The following is a 16,737-nucleotide window of genomic DNA, read 5'->3' on the forward strand; positions in this document are numbered from 1 at the left end:
GCTAAGTTAGAAGCCATGGATCATCAAGAGAAGTAAATGGCCCTGAAAAGTAATCCCCCAAATTCCACTTTCTTACCCCACAGTCATGTGGGCAAGGACCAGGTGAGAGTGTGGAGGAGCAGGGAGCTCCTGGTACCTGCAGTCCAGGTCACTTCTGGGGGAGAAAAGGGTAATGCTGAGCCAAGCACACCTAGCATTGTTCCTCTCAGAAGTCGCTACACCTTCTCTTGGACAGAGAGGGTAAGAGGTGGAGAGAGGCCAGAAATCACAGGAAAGTCTTTTTGCGTGGGAGGAAACAGCAAGAGTCCCTCGAAGGCTACAGCAAGTAGATTTTAATGTACTTTAATCGTGTATCCTTCAACTTTTCAGCCGTATCATGTTCAGCTAGAATTGATAATATGTGTCTACCCTATCCTGATGGTGGTGGTCCGGTAATACTGGCAGAAGAGATAGGAAGTAAATGTGGATTTCAAAGATGGATTTAAGTAAGAAGAGAGAAAGTGAAAGCATTAGTTGCTCAGTTGTGTCTGACTCTTTTCGACTCCATGGAGTATAGCCCACCAGCCTCCTCTGTCCATGGAATTCTCCAGGCAGGAATACTGGAGTGGGTAGCCATTCCTTCCTCCAGGGGATCTCCCCTACCCAGAGATCAAACCTGGGTCTCCTGCATTGCAGGTGGATTCTTTACCATCAGAGCCACCAGGGAAACCCCAAGAAGAGAAAGCAAGCATGTTATTCCAGGCAGGAGGAAAGGATGTGAGCTGGAACATAGTCATTCCATATCTAAGGGACAAACATGTGAGCTGACTGGTTTGAAGAGGTTTTAGAAAGGTATGTTTGTATGTTTGTATGGCTGCTGAAGAGGCAGGTTTCCCAAGGTCCTGTGTGGAATCAGTCTTAGAATTGAGCTTTCTTTCCAGAAAAAAAAAAAAACCCAAAAACCCACAGATGTATAAATGCACTACGTGTCTACGTGGGTCATCTACTTGTTTAGAGAGTCACACCTGGGCTTTTCCTGGTAGCTCAGTGGTAAAGAATTCTTCTGCCAATGCAGGAGACATGGGTTTGATCCCTGGTCTGGGAAGATTCCACATTCTGTGGAGGAACTAAACCCGTGCACCACAACTATTGAGCCTGTGCTCCAGAGCCTGGGAGCTGCCACTACTGAAGCCCATGTGCCCTAGAGCCCGTGCTCTGCAACAAGAGAATCCATTGCAACAAGAAGCCTGCACTCTGCAACTAGAGAGTAACCCCTCTCGCCACAACTAGAGAAAAGCCCACATAGCAATTAAGACAAACACAGCCAAAAATGAATAAATAAAATTATTTAAAAAAGAGTCTATTTTCTACTCTCCCCTTGCTGTGCTCTGTATCACAGGGAACTGCATGACTTCCAGCCGGTGTGGCCAATAGGAGGCACTGGCATGGGCTTGGAAGGAAGGAGCTGAGAAAAGCCAGGATATTTTCTGTTTTCCTCTACTCCAGGTGGCACCTCTAGCAGGGATCATCTCCTCCAGAAAAGGGCTCAAGGCAGAATACGAAGAGCATCAGCATGGCAAGGGGAGGCAGAGGACTGAGGCTGAGCCACCAGAGAGCTCAGGGAAGAATCAGGGAAGAGTATATCTCATAGAAACCAAGAGGGGAGCAAATTCCAAGAAGGAAACAGTCACTGCTGCCAAATGCCATGCAGAGGTCAAGTGGGATCAGTCAGTGGAACGGGAGGATGAGCACAGATGCAGGTACGTGGCAGATGTGGGGGCTGGAGATTAAGTCTGTGCCTGATGGTTCAACAGATGCACATGACAGTCAGCGTCTATTACACATCACATGACTGGTCTAATGGAAAAAAGAGAGTCAGTCTTGGGCTGTCTTTTTGCTCTCTGCTCCTCTCTCCTGCATACTCAGCCCCGGGGCCCATCAGAAGACCCCGGGAGTCAGACCCAGGCTGCAGAGGACTCTACAAGTCCTAATGGATGGACCCAAAACTGTTTGGCTACAAAACATGCTCTCCCTTTCTGCTACAGGGCTCTTTGCTAATTTGGGGGCTTCAACCCTGTCTGTACCAGTTCTGAGCGTCATCTTGACTTTAATTTTCAATGTCCTATGGCAGCCTGGCTGGACGTGGACCTGCCCAGCTGACAGCACCTCCTGGTACACCCGAGAAGATGCTCCCAATGTCCAGGCAGACACATCACTGGTCGCTGGTGTCACTGCTGGGAGATGGTTTTCCGGGTTGTTTGACAGCCAACATTGTGGGCTCACATTCTCCTGGGTGAGGCAGGTTGTGGTGGCAGCTGGGGGGTTTCTGAGGGGCCAGGAAAGGAACAGAGCAGCAAGCAGAGTCTCTTGGCCTTGAGTCACGGCCACTGTCTGAAAGGAGCCCCTTTCCCTCCAAATCATTCCTTGGTCCACTAGCAGAGCTGCCAGGATGCAGAGTTGAGCCCATCTGATGGGTGAAGGGTTCACTCCGGGGTCATGACTTGGTGGGTTGAGGTCATGTCTGCAGGAAGCCCCTGAGAGCCTGTGGTCAATGTAGTTGGGGGAATCCTTGCTGGCTGCACACTGGCTCCCCAGGAACCCCGGCCACCCTGCGTCCCCCCCCCAGCCCCTGCCCCACCACATCCCTCCTGTCCCTGAACTGTGAGTCTGTGGTCTGGGACAGGCCTAGGCATCAGCATTTTAGAAAACCTACCCCAGTGACTCTGATGTGCAGTGGGAGTGGAAAATCACTGAGTTCCAGATGGTTCCTCTGGGCTCTTAACAAGCAGAAACCTCTGGGCACTGTGACCCCGGCTGTGTGTGGGTGTGTTTGATTCATGCTTCGTGGCCTGATGACTGGTCAAGATGAGCTGCTCTGATAGACAGTTTAGGGGAGTTGGAGGGGGGCGATTTCTTGTTAGGATGGAGGTGGATGGGCCGCTGTAGGAACAGGTAGGTGGCACCAGGGTGTGTGGAGGAGACACAGCAGGCAGGGGGGCCTTGTAGAACAGCTCTGAGACTTTATAAGTTTCTTGTGGGGCCACAGTTATCAAACTGTGCATCCAACTCAGAGATGCCCAGGGCCCAGGAAGGGAAAGCTGACACTTGATGCAGAGGTCAGGCACAGTTCCCCTCCTCCCGCCTCTTAGACAGGGCCACGGCGTCACTGGGGACCTTGGCTGCCAGGACAGGAAGGGAGGGAAGACAACAGAGTAACCGTGGCCGAAAGGAAAGACAAGAGGAATAGGTCATGAATTTGAGCCTGGACTATAAGAGCTGGTCAGGACCTGACAGATCATCCCGCCCACCTCTCCCATCTGTCAAACATTGGCGTCATTGGTAATTCCCTGGAAAATCACCAGCAGGTAAATGAAAGAGGAAAAACAAAAAAGAATGAAATAAAACAAACCAGAGATTCCCAGGCTACGAGGGTGGGCAGACTCTGTGACAGGTGGTAAGTTCAGTGTAAAATCAGGTTTTGACAGTAGTCCTTTCTTCACCACTTAGAAAAGAGAGATGGTACAGGGTAGGAAGCAGGAGGGAGGTTCAAGAGGAAGGGGACATGTGTACCTATGGCTATTCATGTTGATGATGTGATGGCAGAAACCATCACAATATTGTAAAGCAATTATCTGTCAATTAAAAATAAATACATTTTTAAAAGATTATATCTGATTAAAGTCTGAAAGAGGCAACATCAGCTCTTGGAGGTCATTCCTTACTCCACGTGGCTGGCGGGTTCTGCATTTGGGCTTCGGGGCTGTATAGAACCATTCAGTCACTGAACTGAGCACCTGCTCCACACCAGGCTCCAGTCTAGATACTGTCACAGTGGGGTGCAAAGCAGCGAGGATCCTGGTCAGCAGGGAATGTGGAGTCTACAGGGTGAGACAGCAGCGAACGCTTCTCCAACAGTATTGTTCAGTCACTCAGTTGTGTCCGACTCTTTGTGACTCCATGGACTACAGCACGCCAGGCTTCCCTGTCCTTCACTATCTCCTGGAGTTTGCACAAACTCATGTCCATTGAATTGGTGATGCCACCCAACAATCTCATCCTCTGTTGGCCCCAACAGTGGTGCTGGAGAAAGTGATGTTGGAGGTGGCTGGGGAGGGTGGTGTGCACAGAGAATGGGTGGGGCTGCTCTTTAAATAAGATGGGGCAGGGGCTGACTAGTAGGGAGGCATTCTGAGCGGAGACCTGAGGGAGGGAGAGAACAAGTCCGAGAGCAGTTCAGGGAGAGGGAGTAGCAGAGGCAACAGCAGGTGAACAGCCCTGAGCCTGTTGGACATTCACCACATGTGGCTGGAGACACAGGAGGAAGGGGAGATCGGTGGCAGGGAAGGTCTTTGTGGCTGTAGAGAGCCTGACATCAAAGCCCCTGTATTAACCTTACACAAAGAGGGGTCTGGCTTTGCCCTTGAATCCTGGGAGCTGATGATCTAGGTTGAATGTGTTTTCAGACCTTGGGCTTGGTCACATCAATGGTCCAATAATGTAACTTAGGATGGCAGCTTCATTTCCTGAGGGGGTGGTGACTAAGCCCAGCCATGTGGGCAGTCAATCATGTCTATGTGATTGAGCCCCAATAAAAACTCAGGACCCCAAGCTTTGAGTGAACTTCCCTGGGTGACAGTACTTGATCTGCGAGGTCACACTGTCTGTGACTCCACTGGGAGGGATGAGTGGCAGCTTTGTGTGTTTAATTGTCTTTGCCTCTCTCCCCTCCCCTCTTCTCTTGGCTGATTTAATCTGTGTTCAACCTAGATAGCATATTTAAAAGCAGAGACATTAGTTTGCCAACAAAGGTCCATTTAGTCAAGGCTATGGTTTTTCCAGTAGTCATGTATGGATGTGAGAGTTGGACAGTGAAGAAAGCTGAGTGCCGAAGAATTGCTGCTTTTGAACTGTGGTGTTGGAGAAGACTCTTGAGAGTCCCTTGGACTGCAAGAAGATCCAACCAGTCCATCCTAAAGGAGATCAGTCTTGGGTGTTCATTAGAAGGACTGATGTTGAAGCTGAAACTCCAATACTTTGGCCACCTCATGCGAAGAGTTGAGTCATTGGAAAAGACCCTAATACTGGGAAGGATTGGGGGCAGGAGGAGAAGGGGACGACAGAGGATGAGATGGCTGGATGGCATCACCGACTCAATGGACATGGGTTTGGGTAGACTCTGGAAGTTGGTGTTGGGCAGGGAGGCCTGGCATGCTGCGATTCATGGCATCGTAAAGGGTCGGACACGACTGAGCGACTGAACGGAACTGAACTGAAGCTGATAAAATCGCTGTCATAAATTGTAAAGGTGAACATAACAGCTGTCAGTGGGTTCCGTGAGTCCTTCTAACATATCACCCAACCTGGGGGTGGTCTGGAGTGTGCCCCCATAACTAGACAGACCTATAGGGTCATTTTGGTGCATTTTGGCTTTTGCTCCATGTGAGTTGGGGCCCATGGAAGGCTTTTGAGCAGAGGAGTGACATGACCTGAATTATGTTTTAATGAGATTACAATACAGGGTGCTCTGTGGAGGATAGGCTAAGGGGGAGGGTAGGGTAAAGGTGATGAGAATGTTTTGCAGGCTGTCAAAATAGACTTAGGGCTTCCCTGATAGCTCAGCTGGTAAAGAATCCGCCTGCAGGGTATAAAATTAACACACAGAAATCCCTTGCATTCCTATATACTAACAATGAAAAAACAGAAAGAGAAATTAAGGAAACAACTCCATTCACCATTGCAATGAAAATAAAATACTTAGGAATAAATCTACCTAAAGAAACAAAAGACCTATATATAGAAAACTATAAAACACTGATGAAAGAAATCAAAGATGACACAAATAGATGGAGAAATATACCATGTTCATGGATCAGAAGAATCAATATAGTGAAAATGAGTTTACTACCCAAAGCAATCTATAGATTCAATGCGATCCCTATCAAGCTACCAACGACATTTTTCAGAGAACTAGAACAAATAATTTCACAATTTGTATGGAAATACAGAAAACCTCAAACAGCCAAAGCAATCTTGAGAAAGAAGAATGGAACTGGGGGAATCAACGTGCCTGACTTCAGACTATACTACAAAACTACAGTCATCAAGACAGTATGGTACTGGCTCAAAGACAGAAATATAGATCAATGGAGTGAAATAGAAAGCCCAGATATAAATCCACACACCTATGGGCACCTTATCTTTGACAAAGGAGGCAAGAATATACAATGGAGAAAAGACAATCTCTTTAACAAGTGGTGCTGGGAAAACTGGTCAACCCCTTGTAAAAGAATGAAACTAGAACACTTTCTAACACCATACACAAAAATAAACTCAAAATGGGTTAAAGATCTAAATGTAAGACCAGAAACTATAAAACCCCTAGAGGAAAACATAAGCAAAATACTCTCTGACATAAATCTCAGCAGGATCCTCTATGACCCACCTCCCAGAGTAATGGAAATAAAAGCAAAAATAAACAAATGGGACCTAATTAAACTTAAAAGCTTTTGCACAATGAAGGAAACTATAAGCAAGGTGAAAAGACAGCCTTCAGAATGGGAGAAAATAATCGCAAATGAAACAATGGACAAAGAACTAATCTCAAAAATATACAAGCAGCTCATGCAGCTCAATTCCAGAAAAATAAACGACTCAATCAAAAAATAGGCCAAAGGACTAAACAGACATTTCTCCAAAGAAGACATACAGATGTCTAACAAACACATGAAAAGATGCTCAACATCACTCATTATTATCAGAGAAATGCAAATCAAAACCACAATGAAGTACCATCTCATGCTGGTCAGAATGGCTGTTATCAAAATGTCTACAAACAATAAATGCTGGAGAGAGTGCGGAGAAAAGGGAACCCTCTTACCCTATTGGTGGGAATGCAAACTAGTACAGCTACTATGGAGAACAGTGTGGAGATTCCTTAAAAAACTGGGAATAGAACTGCCATACGATCCAGCAATCCCACTGCTGGGCATATACCCCAAGGAAACCAGAATTGAAAGAGATACGTGTACTCCAATGTTCATTACAACACTGTTTACAATAGCCAGGACATGGAAGCAACCTAGATGTCCATCAGCAGATGAATGGATAAGAAAGTTGAGGTACATATACACAATGGAATATTACTCAGCTATTAAAAAGAATGCATTTGAATCAGTTCTAATGATGTGGATGAAACTAGAGCCTATTGTACACAGTGAAGTAAGTCAAAAAGAAAAACACCAATATAGTATATTAATGCATATATATGGAATTTAGAAAGATGGTAACGATGACCCTATATACGAGACAGCAAAAGAGACACAGATGTAAAGAAGAGACTTTTGGACTCTGTGGGAGAAGGCAAGGGTGGGATGATTTGAGAGAATAGCATTGAAACATGTATATTATCATATGTGAAATAGATTGCCAGTCCAAGTTCGATGCACGAGACAGGGTGCTCAGGGCTGATGCGCTGGGATGACCCAGAGGGATGGGATAGGGAGGGAGGGGGGAGGGGGGTTCAGGATGGGGAACACATGTCTGATTCATGTCAATGTATGGCAAAAACCACTACAATATTGTAGAGTAATTAGCCTCCAGTTAAAATAAATAAATAAATTAAAAAAAAAAAAAAGAATCCGCCTGCAATGTGGGAGACCTGGGCTCAATCCTTAGGTTGGGAAGATCCCCTGGAGAAGGGAAAGGCTACCCACTCCAGTATTCTGACATGGAGAATCTCATGGACTCTATAGTCCATGGGGTTGCAAAGAGTCGGATACGACTCAATGACTTTCACTTTCAAAATAGAGTTCAGGGGAATGACAATGGTGGTGTGGACCACGGTGGCAAGATGTGTCATGGTTGGAAGGTGGAGCTAACAGGATTTGTTGAAGGAACAGGCGTGTGAAAGAAAGAAGAGCTGAGGGTATCTTCAGGTTTTTGTTGTTTAGTTGCTCAGTCGTGTCCCACTCTTTGCGGCCCCATGGACCTCAAGGCGGCCTACCAGGTTTCTATGTCCATGGGATTTCCCAGGCAAAAATACTGGAGTGGGTTACCCTGCCCTTCTCCAGGGGATTTTCCTGACCCAGGGATCGAACCCACGTCTCCTGCTTTGACTCCAGGTTTGGGTTTGAGCAACTGGAGGAGAGCAGGCAACTTCCACCTAGCAGGAAGCAGACGAGTGGAATGAGACAGATGTGATGACATCGATTAGGTGTTTTTATGAAATTCCCAGTTAAAGTTCAATGGCTGCAGGGGGTACTTAATCCCTAAGCACTAGCCTTACCCTTAGCAAAGTGGGGGAAAGATACATACACAGATGCATCCATGTGTACATACAAGCATACATTTGTATCTAGAAAACATTTTGTGAGCTACAAATTGGCACTTGCCATCTAGCTCTGTGCTTAGTTGCTCAGTCATGTCTAACTCTTTGCGACCCCGTGGACTGTAACCTGCCTGGCTCCTCTGTTCATGGAATTCTTCAGGCAAGAATATTGGAGTGGGTAGCCTTTCCCTTCTCCAGGAGATCTTCCCAACCCAGGGATTGAACCCAGGTCTCCTGCGTTGCAGGTGGATTCTTTACCATATGAGCCACCAGGGAAGCATCTGCCTCTACAAGGATTAAATCACGTGCTGCTGCAACTACTGACCTTCAACACCTGCTGAAAGGAGTTTAGGATGGAGGGCAGAACTGAGGCACTCTGTGCTGGGGGAAGGGTATGAAGGACACTGACAAGACAGGTCTTCAGATAGTTTATTTTCAGGAGGCAATGTTATAAGCCCAATTCTTGTATCTCCTCATATCTAGAAAAGCACTAAAATCCTTTATGGTGAAAACTGCTCCTCTTGACCAGCAGAAACCTTTAGCAAAAAAATATGTGCTTGATTGCATGTACTCCCCCTTCACCAAAATCACATAGTTACTGTCCTTCCCCACCATCTCGTTGGAGCAATTTCTCAGAGCAATCTGAAATGCTGTCTCCCAGGCTGCAGGCCTCATTTTGCCCCAAATAAAACTTAACTTGCAAATCTCACATGTGCATTTTTTTTAAAGTTGACAGTTTTCTCTGCTTTAAAAGTCAGAGGTGTAGCTTCTTCCTAATAACAAGTATTTGTCTTCACAGGTGACACAAGATGATCGCTGAATTCTAGAAAAATGGTTGGAAGAGGGACCAGAGTTCATCCTGTCTGGTCTGGGATGTGAATGGACCCCTTGCACCTTCTGACATACTGGGTGAGCATTTACTCCGTGTGGTGTGTGACCTAGATGTGGGGGGATGAACTGAGAATGTGGGTGCAAAAGAGCAGGAAAAAGAAAGTTCTATTTAGATTGTAGATAGGGATACAAGATACACAGAAAACAAAAACAGCTTTCCCAATTGTTAAATTCCCTGGTGGCTTAGATGGTAAAGAAATGAAGTGAAGTGAAAGTCACTCAGTCGTGTCCGACTCTTTGAAACCCCATGGACTATACAGTCCATGGAATTCTCCAGGCCGGAATACTGGAGTGGGTAGTCTTTACTTTCTCCAGGGGCTCCTCCCGACCCAGGGATTGAACCAGGTCTCTTGCTTTGCATTCTTTAAAGAATCTGCCTGCAATGCAAGAGACCTGGGTTCAATCCCAGGGTCAGGAGGAACTCCTGGAGAGGGGAATGGCAACCCAGTCCAGTATTCTTGCCTGGAGAATCCCTTGTCAGAGGAGCCTGGCAGGCTACAGTCCATGGAGTTGCAGTGTCGGACTATCCCATACAAATGGTTATACAGGTAATCTACCACGATGGTAAATAACATTCCAAGTATGTATTACATGAAAAATTCGAAGTCCCAAAGGATATCCTTTTTCTTTTTATAATTGTCCAGTAGTAGAGTGAATTAAGAGTTAGGTGGTTTCTTCCTTTCTCTGTAACGAGGTTAGTGTGTAGTTGTTGACAGGAGGTGGAGTAAGGGCTGATCAGATGGCTCCACTGTAGGTGCAGTGAGTGAAGGAAGGTCTGAGGTCAGAATTGGCGCCGCTATTTGTGCTGTGATGACCCAGTAGCTTGGATCCAGGGGAGGGGCAGAGTTGGAGAAAGACGGGAAGGAAGAGAAATGGGAAGCCCTGAGTGTAACACCAGGGGACTCGCAGAGGCTAATGAATTTAGAGATGGAAAGGCTTAGGATTTGAAATGATGGTGGGGGAGGTGCACACTGCTGTGCAGGCAAATGACGTGATGACATTGGTATTTGAGAAAATTAGTCGAGTTTCTGTTTCCATCATTTAAAATCTGCAAAGATTGAGAAATCAATGTGATATTTGCTCAGCATCTCATTAGGAATAAGCCAGAATTTATTAAATGTGCGTGGCTATTCTTGTTATTGGCAAGAACTTGAGGGTGTCGTGCACCCTGCAAGGTCCTAAAAGGAAGAAAGTGAATTTACAGGATAAAACAGGGCCAAACACTCTGTATAAAGATGTAGATGAGGTGAAACTATACTGGCTGGGCAGGATGTGCCTAAAGAAGCAGCCCGCCCATCAGGGGAGCCAGGCTGCTGTCTCCAGAGTAAAAAGAAGAGATCTAGATTCTCCTGTCCTTACTTCCTCTGCCCTCCCCCTTCCCTCCCTCCCTTCCTCCTTCAGCCTTCTCCTCCCATCCCCTGGCCCCTCTTTCTCTCTTTTCTTCTTCCTTCTCTTCCTCTCCCACTCACTTATTCCTTTGCATTCTTCCTTCTTTCTTTCCATCCAGAAAATGAGGGTCGCTATTTTTCAGAATCTTGAGAACATAGAAGAACCTTTGACCAGGCCTCTCTCTTCCAGAATGTGACTAAATGAAAACTCAGGCAGCAATACAAAGAGATGGCTAATAGACTAGAGTCTTAGCCCAGGTTTTCCAAAAAGCAGATATGGCAGCATAGTCAAGGCTCAGGGGCACATGCTTTGCTGGGGGAGTGTGATCCAGGAGCAGAAGTGAAGGTTAAGGATGTGATGCAAAGAGGAGAGTCAGTTACAAAGGCGTGCTGTTGATCTGGGCACAGCCCCTGTGACCAGGCTGCCTGGGATGTATCTCTTAGGACCATCAGCCTACGGGAAGAAAGGAGGGGACACATTCATCCATCAGTTCTGTCCCCTCCATGGTCAAAGGTTTACCCCATAGGGCATTAGTGATAGTCTCCCCACTCCCATTTGTACATGTGCAAATGCCAAGCTGGTTCTCACATGACACCCACCATGCCGGGGCTGGCAGTGGGATCCTTAGCCTGGGTTCTGGCTGATTGCACCTGCTGGTCAGATTCTACATAGAACTGGTCCCAGTAGCAGTCGTTGCAAAAGAAACAGATGAGGCTAAGAGAATGTGGGGTGGTTCCCAGGGGCACCTTGACCATCGCAAGGGGCTTGATACAAGTAATGACTTCAGGAAACCTCGTTTCCTGGAGACACTACTGTGTTGTTGATGGAATTGGTCTATTGGTAATATCTACCATCTACTATAGACAGCTTTTGTCTATCATGGGCCTTTCACTGCAGCGGACTTTGCCCAACAGGAAGGGGGTCTTTGTGGATTATCATTAATCAGGGAGTCAGGGTGTGGCTGAGGTCTGGCTTCAGCTAAGAAAAAGCAGGGGTTCAGTCACCTTGAAATCTGACAGAGAATGACTATGTGCCAAAAGCCTAAGTGAAGCTTGAATTGGCCTGATTTGGGAATGGAAGTTTTCTCTATGTCTCTTTTAGACTCTCATCGGAAGAGCTGACTCTAGGTGAGAAAATCCTTGGGTGAATCACTTTAGAAATTGAGACCTAGAGAAGCAAGAGTTAAACAAACCCTCCCCAGTGGTCTTCACTCATTCTACTTCCAGCTGAGTCATAGAGTTCAGATGGGTGAGAGCAAACATGAAGGCATGAAGAGGGTCAGACAAGGGCAGGATGAGCTTGTGCCTGGTGGCTCATCTTTGAAAGCCATCTGGTCCTGCTGCTTCCTCCCCCGTATCCTCCCATAGCTCAGCATTCTGGAAACAATGGGCAGAAGCAGATGCTTTATCCCTAAGTAACTTTCTGTATCCCTGTGATGGTTCTGTCATCACACTTTACAGCAGGACAGGTCCTGAGCCGTTCTTGTGATAATTTTTAGGCTATGATGCCTACACCCAGGAGGCTGACATCTTCCTAAGTGCAATATGGTTTTCATTCAAATGAATACACAGTTGATGCGTGCTTGGCTAGAAGTTATAATGATAAGTATCACCCCACTGTCTGAACTGTCATCTTTATTTGGGTTAAGCTTGTTGATTGGAATTTTGTAGTATAAGAACCTGCAACTTGGTTCCAAAATCAGCCATGTTTGTACATAGATATAGGTGAATCTACTTGTTTATAGCGACTCCTGTGCTCCAAAGTGATTAAGGAGTCATCTTTCATTATGATTGTTTACCCCCAAGTCTGATAACAATATCTTATTTTTTTCCATGACTGGAAAGCCTGGAATGTCCAGAATGCTCCATATCTTTGGAAGATCCTTATTTTGCCTGAAGAAGAAAGTCATATGTTTGAGATAATTGCATGAAATGATGTGGGTGGTGGAGATTCAAGAAATTACACTTAAAAAATTTCTATAGACATGTGCTCAGTAAAGCCAAGTGATCTGTATTAGCATAAAGAGGCTCCAAGAGAGATGTCATTGTTTTGTTTATTACTTTAGCAAGCTATTATTTTAAGAAAAGTATGATATTTATGCACATGAAAACATTTTTCAGAGCTGAGGAATCTAATAAAGATTTATAGCAACCAAGGGACTGTTTAATGAAGAACAAAGCAGCTGGATTTTGGTAAGAAAGCACTGTCCCGTTTTTGCTCATCTGCCTAACATCCTCTATTTCCCAGCATGGTGGCAGCCATGTAGACAGTGTCTATTGTTCTTGGTGTGACTTGCTGGTGCCAGGGACCTAATGTACATTTTGTTCTTACAATAATGTGGTTGTGTGAAAAACCTATCTGGTAGTTCTCTGATGGACTGGCACAGAGGCTGGCCTTTGTTTTGTCCAAGTTGGGCTGGAGTGGTTTTCTGGACAGCAAGCAGAATTTGTTGAAAAGTTCAACTCTGGCTACATGCAGCAGCATGAGTGAATTTTGCAGTGTTTAGTTAAAAAAAAGTTTAAATGACATATGCTACCTACAGTCACCTGAATTAAGGGAGGGTGGATGGAGCAAGCACCAGATAGACACAAAAGCCTAGAAAAGAGGAGGCTGGGAAGGAAATTTCTTGGGAGAATAAGGGCTTGGAAAGAGTCTCATATACACCTGGGGAAGCTGGGGTGAAATGTGTATGCGTAGGGATGGGTAGTGCTCAGAAAAGATCTGAGAGGACCCTATTCTTGCACCTGAGGTGGATCTGTGGGGTACAAGCAATCAAGAGGTGAAGGTTAAGGAAGAAGTATAGATGGCCTGACTTAGTGTTGAAGGAATGCCCCAGAGCCACACTGCAAAGACTAGAGAAGTATGCTTTTTCTTTTTGGCTCCAAGTATTTAAGGAAATCTCTGTCATGTTACTGTTTGATCTTTGAGATAATGAAATAGAGACTTCAGTGACAACATATGACAAGGAATACAACCTTTTTAATACTAGTTTGGAAAAGTCACCAAACAAATGGATAATTGCAGCTATCAGCAATTAATAACAGCAAATCTCAGGGAGAGAGAGAATCATTATTTCCAGAGTTATCACATTATATTATTTAAAATGTCCAGTTTTCAAAAAAATTACAAATTGTACAAAGAAACAATAAAGTATGGCCCATTCACAGGAAAAAAAAATTGACAGACGCGTTCATTGAGAAAGCCCAAATATCAGACTTACTAGATGATTCTAACCAAACTCTCTTAAATAGACCAAAAATCTGAAGAGAACAGGAGAATATATGAACAAATAGAGAATATCAATAAAGAGATGAAAATTATAAAACAGAACTAAGTAGAGATTCTGAAGCTGAAAAGTACAATAGCTGGAATGAAAATTCACTAGAAGAGTTTAACAGGAGATTTAATTGGCAGAATAAATAATTAGAAAATCTGAAGATAAGATAATCAGAATTATACAGTCAGAAGAGAAGGGAAAAGAATGAAGAAAAATGAAAACGATCAACAGCCTCTGGGACACCATCATGCACATTACGGTATTCCCAGAAGGAGAAAAAATAGGAGCAAGATGAATATATGAAGTCATAATGGCCAAAAACTTCACAAGTTTGGAGAAAGAAATGAACCTACACATCCAAGAAGATTAGTGAACTCCAGATAGGATAAACTGAAAGAGATCCACAGCAAGATTGTAATCAAACTGTCAATTCCAAGTAAAGAGAGACTCTTAAAAGCAATAAGAGCGAAGCAACTCATAACATGCAGGGGGTTCTCTATAAGATTAATGCCCAATTTCTCATCAGAGCCCACAAGACCGGAAGACAGCAAGATGACACAGTGAAAATATTCAGAGAAAAAGAATGCCAGTCAAGAATTTTATACCAGGGCTTCCCTGGTGGTCTAGTAGTTAACAATCTGCTTTGCAATGCAAGGGACACAGGCTTGATCCCTGGTCTGAAAAGATCACACATGCTGTGAGGCAACTAAGCCTGAGTGCCACAAGAACTGAGCCTGTGCTCTGGAGCCCTCAAGCTGCAACTACTGAAGCCCGAACACCACAGAGCCCGTGTTCCACAACAAGAGAAGTCAGTGCAATGAGAAGCCTGCACACCACAGTTAGAGAGTAGCTCCTTTCTCTGCAACTAGAAAAAGCACCCCCTATACAGCAACAAAGACTGGCCCAGGCAAAATAAATAAATAAATACATAAAAATAAAAAATAAATATTTTTTAAAAAAGAATTTTATACCATTGTCCTTAAAGAATGAAAGGGGAATTAATGCATTCCCAGATTAAAGCTGAGGGATTTTACTGCTACCAGCCCTGTCTTACAAGAAATGCTTTAGAGAGCCTTTCAGGTTGAAATGAGAGGATGCTGAACACCGACTTGAACCCATGTAGATAAATAAGTTCTCTGGTAAGTAAATGTACAGGTAAATAAAGGGACAGTATTTACTTCTAGTTCTCAAAACTAGAAAAGAAACAAACTAACCCAAAGCTACCAAAATGAATGAAATAATAAAGATTAGAGATAAACAAAACAGAGAACAGAAAAATGAAGAATCAATGTATCTAAAAGTTGGATTCTTTGAAAAGATCAATGAAATTGACAAGCCTTTACTTAGTCTAAAGTAGAACAGAGAAGATGCAAATAGCTGATATAAGAAGCAGAAAAGGAGCTTTCTTACTGACTTTATAGAAATTTAAAAAAAGAAGAGAGAATACTATGAATAATTGTTTGCCAAAAAGTGAAATAACCTAGATGAAATAGACACATTTCTAGAAACATAAAAACTATCAAAACTCAAGAAGAAAGAGATAATCTGAACTGAGCAGTAATAAGGAGAGATTGAACCAGTGACCATAAACTTGTCAACAAAAAAAAGTTCAGGATACATGGCTTCACTGATGAATTATACTAGACATTTGAAGAATAATTAACAATCTTTTTCAAGCTCTTTCAAAAAAAATGATTGAAGAAGAGGAAATACTTCCTAGCTCATTCTATAGCCAACTGATACAAAATCCAAGCAAAGACATCACAAGAAAACTATAGACCAACATCCTCTATGAATATAGATTAAAAAAACACTCAAGAAAATACTAGCAAACCAAATTCAGTAGCATATTAAAAAAAAAAAATTTACCATGACCAGATGGAATTTATCCTAGGAATTCAAGTCCCATTCAACACAGAAAAATCAATCTATGTAATATACCACATGAAGAGATTGAAGGAAGACCCCACATGATCATTTCAATCAATGCAAAAAGCATTTGTCAAAATACAACACACTTGCATGATAAAAACACTCAAAACCCTAGTTACAGAAGGGAACTTCCTCAACTTGATAAAGAGTGTTAATAAAAAGCCAGCAGTTAACATCATACTCATGGTGAAAGATTGAAAGTTTTACCTCTAAAATCAGAAACAAGAGAAGATTGCCTGCTTTCACCTTTGTAATTCAACATTGCATTAAAAATTCTAGCCAGAGAAGTTTGGCAAGAAAAAGGAAGACATCCATATCAGAAAGGAAGAAGTAAAATTATCTTTATTTGCCAATGACAAACATAAAAAATCTTAAGTACAGAAAATCCCAAAGATGCAACAACAATAACCTACAAGAGCTTATAAATAAGTTCAACAAAGTCACATAGTCCAAGATTTATACACAAAGATGAGTTGTTTCTAAATTCAGCAATGAACAATCCAAAAAGGAAAGTAAAAAAAATGTAATTTCATTACAATAGTATACAAATGAATAAGGGTTTTCCAGGTGGCGTAGTGGTAAAGAAATGCTTAAGAATCTAAGGAAGAGAGTGACTTGTACACTGGAAAAGTATAAAATGTTCCTCAAAAAAGTTTAAGAAGATATAAATAAATGGAAAGTCACCCTAGATTCATGGGTTGGAAGACAATATTTTAAGAGGGCAATACCATTCAAAGCAATCTGGATATCCAATGTAATAAATACCTACCAAAATTCTAATGGCTTTTTTTTTCTTCCAGAAATGGAAAAGCCAATTCTCAAATTCATATGGAATTGTGAGAGACCTTGAATAGCCCAAAGAGTCTTGAAACAGAAGAACAGATTTGGAAGACTCACACTTGCCTGTTTCAAATCTTGCTGCAAAGTTATAGTACAGTAGTCC

The 16,737-nt window shown here is 43.6% G+C and overlaps 1 long non-coding RNA gene across 2 annotated transcripts in view; it reads left to right on the plus strand.

The window, feature by feature from the left end:
* Positions 1 to 16,737, plus strand: part of LOC145533469 (uncharacterized) — a 141,388-nt gene that overhangs the window by 21,896 nt on the left and 102,755 nt on the right. For both annotated transcript variants that reach the window (XR_014074103.1, XR_014074104.1), the window contains exon 2: positions 9,105 to 9,214. This is a non-coding gene — a long non-coding RNA (uncharacterized LOC145533469). The remainder of the gene's footprint in view (positions 1 to 9,104; positions 9,215 to 16,737) is intronic.

This window comes from Giraffa tippelskirchi, chromosome 13 (assembly GCF_054371585.1).
Source record: "Giraffa tippelskirchi isolate mGirTip1 chromosome 13, T2T-mGirTip1v1.2.pri, whole genome shotgun sequence".
In the NCBI taxonomy this organism is placed as follows: Eukaryota; Metazoa; Chordata; class Mammalia; order Artiodactyla; family Giraffidae; genus Giraffa; species Giraffa tippelskirchi.